Raw genomic sequence first — 10,970 nt, 5'->3', positions numbered from 1 at the left:
TCATGCCCTTATGTCTAGTGTCCATGAACTACATCTAGAACTTGCATCACAACATCAATGATCACCATTTAACACTCTGATTCCAAGTGTTCATCCTATTGTCATGAAACCCACTTAGCTAGGTGTGGTAATCCACTCAAACACTTAATCATGGCAATGTTACTTCAAATCTCTACTTAGGGTTTGTTCATAAGCAATCATACTTCACTAATTCGGCCATAGCCTCTACGATTCATACTTAAATCGCATTCTTGAAATGTTAATCAAAATTTCACAACTTCATGAATGTCAGAAATTCGACATACCTTACGATCCCCTTGACTTGGTGATCGTTTATATATATTCAAATCTGAATTTGGCCTTCGATTGATCCTTCAATTTGAGAATTTTGTTGAGCTAGGGTTTCACCCCCCCCCCTTTTGTCTCATCCAGAACACACACTTAGTGTGTGTGTTTTGTTTTAATTTTCTTATAATAATTAAACTTTCAAGTTATCCCACTTTGGTCCATCTAGTTTCAATTTTGTAAAAAGGCTACTAGTTCATGCTTCTTTATTGTTTTAAAACAATTTAATTAACTAGGTTAATCATCCATAGTTACTTAGTGGGCTCAGGGAAGTCATAACCCGTTTTATTTTTAAGTCCCGTTAACTCGGGCTTCTTATAAACTTTGTTTTCTCAAAGCGTTTATACTTCTTTTTGATTAATATAGGATTATTTATTTAAATCCTAATATTCAACGGGTTAATTTTTTACCACTAACCCGTTCATTAATATTAACGTGGTTTAATTACCAATCCCGTTTTCGGGGTGTTACAAGTCTACACCCCTTAAAGAGGTTTCATCCTCAAAACCTTTCTCACCGACCAAAGTATGTCGAGAAGGCCTTAAAAATGTGGTTAAAAGGATACATATAAAAGTTATTCCAATTAACGATGAGGTGTAAAAGAGGCTATGAAAAAAAGGAGATAGATACATACGCAAATTACAGAAAATCCACACTACAAAAAAATGCCATTTAGTGACACGCAAGTAGTGCCACATAAAACCCCAAAAGTGACACTAAAGGCCTCTTAAGGAATGAGCGGCACACAAAAAAAGCACCACTAGAAGCGGTGACGCTAAAGCCTTTTAGTGGCACTTTTTTGTGTGCCATAATAAACTTTTGGGCCTCTAGTGGCATTTTTTTGTGTGCCATTATAAAGTTTTAAGCTTTTAGTGGCAGTTTTTGTTATTGCCATAATGTAATAGAAAAAACTTTTGTGGCACAAACATTAAGCTTTTAGTGGCACTTTTATTATATTAGTTTTTATAAATTCATTTTATTATATTTTTACGATTTACGATATAAATAAGACTAAACTGTAAAATTTTGAAATAATAATTTCACCACTTCAATTAAAAAGTTCAATAGTTCTTCATACATATTTCAAATATTTGTAAACAAGTTTCTAATAAATATCAAATTAAGTCTACATTTAAACATAAAAACCACAACACTAACCCATGTTAAAATAAAAATAAATACTCGGAACTTCATTGTGTTCATGAACTGCTACAATCTTCATGGGATATGACGTCACTGCGTTCATGGTCATAAAACAAGTTCAATGCCATTTCCATCAGATATGACTTCATCATTTACCATCTCAGTTGGCTACTGTAAACCATCAAGCATGTCTACTTACCTCACCTATAAATCATAATTGTCATTTAAACTTACCTCATTAAATGTAAACTTATGAAATTAACAAAAATCATAATTATGTATTTTTGAAATTGTTTAATATAAAATATGAAACATGAAAACATAAATCCAAGATATAAGACCAGGATAACCTGCTCTCGGTCTATGCCTTTTGAATAGACTTCGAAGTGCCTTCACAAACTGACCATGCACTTCTGAAACCTATAAAACATATAAAACCAAATCATCAGATCATCGATCTAATGAAGAATACTATTACCACCAACTTAAAGTGCACATATTGAAAAAGTGTAAACCACCCTTGGGAAGAAAGAATTATAACTTGAGTACCTCTTCCATGGTGGGTGCAGAATTCTTCTTGAAATGTATTGGTTTACCAACCACCGCAAGAATTGGTCGTCGTAAGGGTATAGTTGACCTGCAAAATTAAAGTTGAACAGTCACTTAAGAATGCAGAATCATATGAATTTATCATTGAAACGTACCATAAAGTACCCCAAAAGACAATAGGCGTGAACTTAATAGCTCGAGAGAGCTTTAGGAAGAATCTCCCTCTTGGTTTCCACCAGTTATAAACATAGGACTGCAACATTTAAACATGTTCTTAACATTTCACTAAAATTATCCAAACATATATTTATAAATTATAAGAACGTAAAAAGAGAATTTATACCTAGCCAAAGGCGAAAACGGGAACTAAAGGAGAATTGGTCTCCATTGCCAGTCTTATGAATCCTTTCCTTGTCTTTAAAAAAGCACTCTATAGAGAATATATAACACTGAATTAGATAAATCCATTATATTTACAACAATAAGTAATAAAACAACAGAATCAAGTATGTGTATGTGCAAAAATGAAAAACAAACCTCGGAATCATGTTCCATATAAAACACTTCATGTACTCCACCTAGGATCACTATGCAGCTACACCCGGCTTTTAAGAGAGATGAAAAATTTTCCCTTGTTGCTGGTGACAATCCCATCCATGTCCATAAATGCCTCACGAACGGTATGTAGAACACCTGACTAAAGCCAATATTACATTTAGGTCAGGTTCAGTTGACCCGGATCATTGTCCAATATTTTAATTATTTTTTAGCAATTAATTAGCACATGAAAAATGCTTACAAAGTTATATGTACTATCTCAATATAACAGGATTTGTTTGATTAAAAGACAAGTTTGGACAACTTTGTTGGTTTCCCTTTAAGCTATTTTAAAACATAACCCACATCAACCCAGTATGAGTCGAAATTGCCACCTCTACAAAAGAAAATCAAACCATTTAGAAGATTAAAAGATTAAAGGGCATCAAGTATTACAGCTGTACTACGAACAAACGATATCAATGAATGGAGCAGATCTTTTATATAAAATTGATTATTAAATCGAATTTGATTGACTTATGCTCTGATACCAATTGTTAGGATCTGAGTTTGAATTGTTTGTGTATTTTAAGATAACCAATGGATGATGATAATAAATATAGAAATAGTGCAGCGAAATGATAGTAAACTTTAAAACACAAACAATGGAAGATTTGTTTTCATCATGAATACTTTATACTGAATGATTGAATACATAATGATTCACGTATGCATGGACACAACTCTCCCCCTCAGCCTTAGATGACTCAATTTGTTCGTACAAAATGCAAGTGTGTGAAGTGATCCTAATAGAACAGTAAATGCACTATTCTATTTATAGTACAAATCAAACCACTGTGGAATCTTTGCTGATGTCACCTAGACAATGACATCTAACAACTATAACAACTCCTAACCTCTGCTATGACTAAACACTGTTACATTACAAAACACTGATTAAAAACTCTGATGACCCAATCCTCTGATGAGCTATATCCTCTGTTGAAGCTTTAGCAGACCTTCTTCAAATGATGATTAGACCTTTGATTCCAGCAGACCTTTAGTCTTCATTAGCGGTTTAACTCTAGCAGACTTTATAAACCATCAGACTTTAGCTTTGTAGCAGACCTTAGAAGTAGCAGTTGTTTGATGACTTGCCATTGAAGGAAGAATGTATTCAAGTACTGTTATTGCCTGATCAAATGTTTGCAGAATTATTTTGGCTTTCAATCATCTGCTCTTAAGGTGGGACTCACATGAGCCAACAACATCATAAGTTCTTTTAGCTTAATGCTTTCAGTTTTACTTTTACAAAAGAAGCCCCTATCTTTCTAAAATAATTTAAAACCTCTACAATGTTAATGAATGTGCAGATTTTACCACCTCTTTGTTTATACTTGTTAACTAATTAGATATAGGTTGAAGTCCGTTGTATTTTAGTTTTATTGTATCTTGTTTTCTTCTCAATGGCGCACTCTCAGTGTGTAATGTGCACTGCAACTTGCATACAATATTCACTACAAAAAATGCCATCTAGTGGCATGCAAAAAGTGCCACAGAAAAACAAGAAAGTGCCACTAAAGAACCATGTGAGAATGGGCGGCACACAAAAAAAGTACCACAAGAAGCGCAGACGCTAAAGCCATTTAGTGGCACTTTTTCAATGTGTCGCACAAAGTTTTTAGGCTTTTAGTGGCACTTTTTTATCTGCCAGTACAAACTTTTGAGCTTTTAGTGGCACATATTTTTTGCCACAAAAATCACATCAAATTAGATGTCATTGACGTTTATCATATTAATTTTAATTAATTACAATTATCATTTATTTACATTAAAAAATAAAAACAAAATTGTAAAATGTAGAAATCATAAAATAATCACTTCAATTAAAAGTTCAATCAATCTTCCAAAGATTCCAAATGTCTAATAAGTGTCGATCTAAGTTTAAGTTTAATGATTAGACATATAACCCAAATAAACTAACAAGTGTATGAATAAAAACTCAAAACTTCACTATGTTCATGAATCTCTTTCACAATCTTTATGCGAGTTAAATAATCATCGTGTTAACGTTTTCTTAGTAGTCATACTTGCACTTCATAGTTTCCAGCACTTACTACTTATTGTCGCTACATCAGCCAACTGACTATACTCAACTTGAAATTTCACAATTCATGTTAAATTGATTAGATCTGATAACCATAGCTATCAAAGATGTAAGAGCATTTAATAAAAGGCAAACTTACTTCTCTGACATCACCATAATGTCCTTTTGATCTTTACATTGAAATCCTGTCAAACATATAACTAGTGATGTTGCACCTGGAATCCCATTCAGATATCTCACCGGTACGTACATTACCTGATAAAAATACAAATGCACATACTTGGTTATAAACCAGTAACTCAGTCCTGAATAGATTCATAATGTAACCTAAAACCAATCGGATTTGCGTACTGACCAAGGTTGGAATATTATACCCGATGATCAGTGGCTTTAAGCTTGGGCAGTAGCCGATCTAACATCTCAAGCTTCCCACAAAACCTTATAATATTTGGAAGATAATGCTTGGGAACGTGTTCATGAACCTAAATAACACAAAATCTCTTCAGTAAGCAACAAATAATGGCACCAATAAGAAGTCCTATCAGTTATAACAGAAAGAAAGAGAAGAACAACCTCTTCATTATGTAGCTGGCTGATGTAAGGATGATTGCATATATTTCGTAGTTCAACAACTGAATTGTGCACTGCTCGAGCCTAGCGAAAAAAAAAAAAAAAAAGAAACAAAGACGTGTAAACAAGCTTATTACAAACAAAAAGCAACTTAATTATATTAGTGAGTTAACGAGTTGGATGAAAATGGCTAAATTTCAACCTTTTGGATTCAGAAGCGGAAAAACAAACCTTTAGACGAAAGTCGCAAAAGTAACCAAACCCCAGGGACGAAAATGGCATTTTACTTCTTAGAAAAAGTAAAACCTACCAATAACAGTTGTTATGTTCGATGTGGTCAGAATAATCACATTTGGTGCGGATTTCAACTTGTCCATCTGGGTCAGAAGAGCATTTACCACCTGATACCCCTTATAGAATCTGAAGGTTCTGAACCAGATATAGCTGCTTTTCTTGCTGCAGCTAGGCTTTCAACTTCATCGATTAAAACAAACTAGAAAATGGGTTTTAGCTTCCAAGTTATGCAACTCAAAAGTAAGACACGACTAGAAATTGGTCGTATGACACCCCTAGCCCAGTAAAAAGGTGAATTAATAAAGTGTTTGATTATAGTTATGGTGTCTATAACACCATACATTATGCTGAAATTTTTCAAGACACTAAAAAAAATGGTAGTTGTGTGGTACCATTAACCACTGGAGTATTCCAACTCCACAGGCTAGCACACCACATAGCTGCCTGGCGGTGAGTCCCCCAGCCGAGTGGACATCAGGTGCGGGTTACGCAAGCGACCGGAGTCGAACCAGAGTCCCCACGGTGTTTTCGGGGTGTGGTGGCCACTGGGCTGACACCCAGTGGTTAAAAGAAAAATTAAGACACTAAAATTGTATAGATTTTGTACTCATCCCTAAAGGCCAGCCGAAAAGTTGTTTATGTAAACAAACAATCTACCAGATGTTGAACTATACACTCGCACATAGATTGGTTCATAACAAGTGTTTCGACATGCAAACACAGTGCTTGCAATACGTATTGCACACCCTTAAACAAAAAGTAAAGTGTCTACTTTTCCAGTGAATGCATGGGAACTATGTAAATGAAGTAATGAAAAACAAGATGCAGAGTAGAGCCCTAACCTAGCAAGGTAACTCTTTTCCCAGTTTTTCCTTTAAAACTCAATTCAAATTACGCATCAGCGGCTTCCCCTCAAGCAGGATGCTTATAAAGACTAAAACTTTTATACACTGAAGATCAGAAACATTCTAAATTTCAAACCTATCTGATTATTATAAAAACAAATTGCAACATTTCTCTGATACTTAGAGATCTAACCTACAAATGCTATCAATATAACTAAACTCAGCCGCAAAGAAAATTGAGTTGCTGTCGACATGATCCGCCATCAACTCAAAGCCGTAAAATTCATCCGCGTGCACTAATTCATAAAGCGTACAGCCACATACATACCAAACACGCCGAACGGATTCAAAAATCACCATTTGCTTAATGCAATCAACTCAAATAATTTATGAACAAAAACGTCTTTAATTTCAACCTATATCGAGCAAACGTACTATCATTTTTAACTTATATGATTTGGCTGGAGCCAACCGAAAAGAACTTAAAATCATATTATGATGCAGCCATTGGATTAAAAGCCAACTCATCGGTGTTTGATTTTATTCTTGATTACCTTTTTAAAGATTTTCGTTAAGGTTTTTTTCCCCAACCAAGACTAACTTCCATGCATATAAAAAACAAAAACAAGTACATAGAGGCAAACTAGTAAGGCACTGGTTGCAACAACCCAGAACAGAAACACCCTTAAAAACCAAGGACAAAGAGCAACCTAAACCCAACTAAGGCACATAAAACCAAATAAAAAAGCACATGTAAAAATGTAAGGGACCTAGTTGGACTTTTATTCCCAAATCCCAATGCAATGGAACTTGGTTTATTAATTACTCCATATTTATGTGTACTAAAAATTAAAGGAAAGTAATATTAGAACTTCTATTCACAAATCACAATGCACTTAGACAACGTTTAACCAAACAAAAAAGCAAAAAATGGACAGAAGACAGATTTGGAACGCGGGACCTTATCAGTTTAATAACTAAAATAAAAGACCTACCCACTGGAACACTCAGTTACTTTGGCTTTAGCGATCACTTAAAATTTATGTATAGTTTCACTCAATGCTTGGTTATATAGAAAAAAAAAAAAAATTGTCCCTTGGAAAAATGGACCTCGGCCGGGGGTGCGGCTCGCCCACCCCTAGGGCCGGCCCTGTTCATACACTAGAGAACATTTGTGTTCCTGGAAATGTTAATTCAATAACAAAATAACAAATTGAAACATTTTTTAGAAAGTAAACTTAAGCAAGGTGTTGACAAAAAAAAAGACTCATGTTAATAGTGCATAAAAAAACTCATAACTTGGAAAAGAGCATATTAAAAAAAGCCTGCATACTGGTTTGGAACGTAAAGACTTAAAACTTCTACTTCTTTTCCAGAAAACAAAACTATAAGTTTGTAATTTTTCACCCAAATGCGGCTCAAAAAGAAACGGACCTTAGCCAGTTACATAAATATCATAACTCGAGCATCAAAATAAATTGTAATATATTATGCTTCCTAGGTCAAAAGAAAAAGATAATGTTATCTATGAATAGCATGTGCATTTGGGTTTCAACTACAATCTAAACAAAGTCAAAATGAGCATGAAATATTTGTGGACAACAACATATGTACAACTGCAAATTACTTTAGCTAGAATTTTGGATGAAAAAAATACATAATAGTGTACCTTTAAGTCTTAACTACTTCTCTACGAAATCGGCAGTCAAAACCGATTGTCAACAGGCCTGGATTATCAAACAAAAAAGTGATTAATGTCAAACAAAATAATCGGAAAATACAAAAAAAAGATTATGAAACAGAAAAGCATAAGTGCATAACAGTGTACCTTCGAACAGAAAAGCTTTCGTTGACGATTATGATTGCAAAGCACAACAAAACAACTTCTATTGACGAATTTGATTGACCCAAACTGCTAATCAAAACCGAACAACTTGGATTTCTATTTCGATATTGATTGCGTGATTACCTTTAGCTTCTGTCTGCTCGTTTTTATCAAAAAGGCACTGCAAACCGTATTTGAATTAATGCGTTGCTGCTAATGTCCGCTCATTGCATATGTCCAGACTACGCAGCCCAACTAATTCCTCTTAAGCTCACCCTTTTTAGCCCAAACCGCAGACACCCTATGTAATTTTTTTTATGGAGGCTATATAAATTGGGGGCCTAAAGCCCTAGCTTGACTTTACTGGCCCATGGGCCGGCCCTGAATACCGAAAACGCCCATGACGAACGCCCACATTTCATGTACATATTAATAACCGCAGTGGCAAGAATGTCATCGTTATTCATATTTGTTCTAATAACATAACCATGGATCTCTTTTCCACTTGCTAATGACGATACAGACGCACAAGCCGATAACAAACTAGTTAATGATTTCGTACTCACGGGTTCTCCAGTCGACTGCATTTTTCTAAAGATCAAGAACGCTTCATCCGGTTTAAGCCCGTTAGATTCTAACATCATGCACAAACCGATAGTGCTTTCGCTTTCGCCGTTTAGCATCATCCCGGATATCATTGAATTCCATGTGATTAAACTCCTGATTTTGCGAGCTCTTTAAACACATCATAAGCCCGATACCAATATCCACCTTTCGAATACATGTCCAAAAGCGCAGTTCCGACTAACAAATTGAGTACTAAATCGACTTTCACGAGAAGCCTGTGAACTTGCACCCCGAATTTAAAATTCTTGTTCTACCCGAACAAGCAGATAACACAGAAACAAACTTGACAGTATTCGCGTCGTGGGCTGATCGTTGCAGCATTTGTTTAAATACTTTAAACACAGGTTCAACAATCCGATTCTGCAACAAACCAGTAACATACACGTTACAGCAAGCTACAGTTTTTTTCGACCAATTCGTTTAAAAACAACCGATGCAGTTAGAGGCTGTTTGCAGTTAAAGTACCTTGTAACAAGTGAGGTTGCTACATAAATATCAGTTTCAACGCCAATCTTAACAGCCCAGCAATGAACCTGCTGGCCATCTTTAACTGAAACGTCACAACCCGTCAACAAGTTAGCAACTGTAACCGAATCGGGCCTAACTTTAAACTCGCTAAACCGTTTAAAAACCTCAAAAGCCTTCTTGTAACACCCATTCTGACAAAACCCAAAAATAACAACGTTAATTGAAGTGGTATTTGGTTCAGTAATTTCGTCGAACACCTTGAGTGCACTATATAGAAACTGATGTTTAAACTTCATGTACATGTCTGTAAGGGCTGTAGCGGTGTATATATGTGAATTGAACCCGGTTTTTGTGAGATTGGACACTAAAGTGCACCTCAAAACAGAAATTGCACACAAATCCATCAACATTTAGAAAGAAAACAAGGAGCACAGCAATTAAAATTAGAGATTTATGATGGATTAGATAGGAGCACAATCGTCTTTGGTCGGTGCAGTGAACTGGTAGTATTCAAACAGCAATGGACGAGATTTTGGAGAGAAAAATTAGAGCGGGGGAAATTGTTTTTTTGGTGAGAATGAGAGGGAAATTGATAAGGGGTTAAGGGATTGAGCGGGAATATGAAATGATTTGGGGATGGAAATTGATTTTTTTGTAAAAGAGAGAAATTTCTAGAGAAATTTTAGGGGTGAGCAAGTTTAGGTCCGGACCGAAAATAACCGAGAACAGAACCGAAAAATACCCAACCCGACCCGAACCCAAGTACCTAGGTATTTAAATCGGTTCCAATTTTTCATATAAAATAGGGTCGGGTCGGGTCGGTTCTCGGTTTTTTTCATGGTGAAACCTGACTTGGACCTATGACCGGAACCGACCCTATATTTAGGGTAGTGAATCGGTTCTGTATTTTATGTTTAATCGGTTCTCGGGTCGGGTCGGGTTTTCCCTTTTGCTCACCCCTAAGAAATTTATAGGTTTTAAAGAGGGAAATCGTGAAAATTTTAAACTAGTTGTTTAAAAGTTTTTGTGATACAGGCAAAGTGCCATTAAAACATATAGAAAATTTTGGTGGCATATGCAAAATGCCACTAAAAGCCTTGATTAGTGACATAAAAGTTAAATGTCACTAAATGTATGTGTTAAATACCTAAAGTGCCATTAAAAATAAAAATTAGTGGCACAAAACCTAAACGCCATTAAAAATGTGTGCCACTAGATGGCTTTTTTTTGTAGTGAGTGAAACAAAGAGTTTGGTTTGGCTTTCAAAAGAAAAAAAAAACTAACCAGATGCATTCGTTTATAACTTAAACAACCTTTAAAATATAGGCAAAAGATCAAATACAAATAATCTTAAAATACTAAACATACAAATTGAAGGAAAACTCAAAAAGACAAGGTGACATTTTTGTAATTACCACCAACTATGAAAGTTACTATACAAATGTGAACTCAACAAAAAATACCTAAAAAACACAAATTTTTAACATTTTTTATTAAAAAATCGCAAATTTTGTTAGCAAAGAAAAAGATTTTTTTTTCTGCTACTAAAAGTAGCGATTTTTTTAATAAAAAAATGTTAAAAAAAATAAATAATTTGTGTGTTTTTTTATTTTTTTTAGGTTTTTTGGTGTTTAGTTTTTAGTATTTTAGCTTGGGTGGG

General features: G+C 34.8%; 1 long non-coding RNA gene and 1 pseudogene across 5 annotated transcripts; both read right to left on the bottom strand.

The window, feature by feature from the left end:
• Nucleotides 1-1,544: 1,544 nt before the first annotated feature.
• Nucleotides 1,545-2,781, bottom strand: LOC110883390 (annotated as a pseudogene).
• Nucleotides 2,782-3,237: 456 nt separating this feature from the next.
• Nucleotides 3,238-9,957, bottom strand: LOC110886685. Of its 5 annotated transcripts, XR_002562912.2 has the most exons (7): nucleotides 9,308-9,957; nucleotides 8,219-9,202; nucleotides 5,483-8,117; nucleotides 5,255-5,335; nucleotides 5,056-5,163; nucleotides 4,821-4,936; nucleotides 3,238-3,768 (listed from the first exon to the last, which is right to left on the bottom strand). It is a non-coding gene; the product is annotated as an uncharacterized LOC110886685 (long non-coding RNA). The 5 variants fall into 5 exon arrangements; XR_002562910.2 differs by having other exon boundaries at nucleotides 5,037-5,163; nucleotides 8,219-9,957; XR_004891555.1 differs by having other exon boundaries at nucleotides 8,219-9,957.
• Nucleotides 9,958-10,970: the final 1,013 nt, after the last annotated feature.

The sequence above is a fragment of the Helianthus annuus genome, chromosome 4, assembly GCF_002127325.2.
Source record: "Helianthus annuus cultivar XRQ/B chromosome 4, HanXRQr2.0-SUNRISE, whole genome shotgun sequence".
NCBI classification, from domain to species: Eukaryota; Viridiplantae; Streptophyta; class Magnoliopsida; order Asterales; family Asteraceae; genus Helianthus; species Helianthus annuus.
This window is presented reverse-complemented; position numbering and strand designations above follow the sequence as displayed.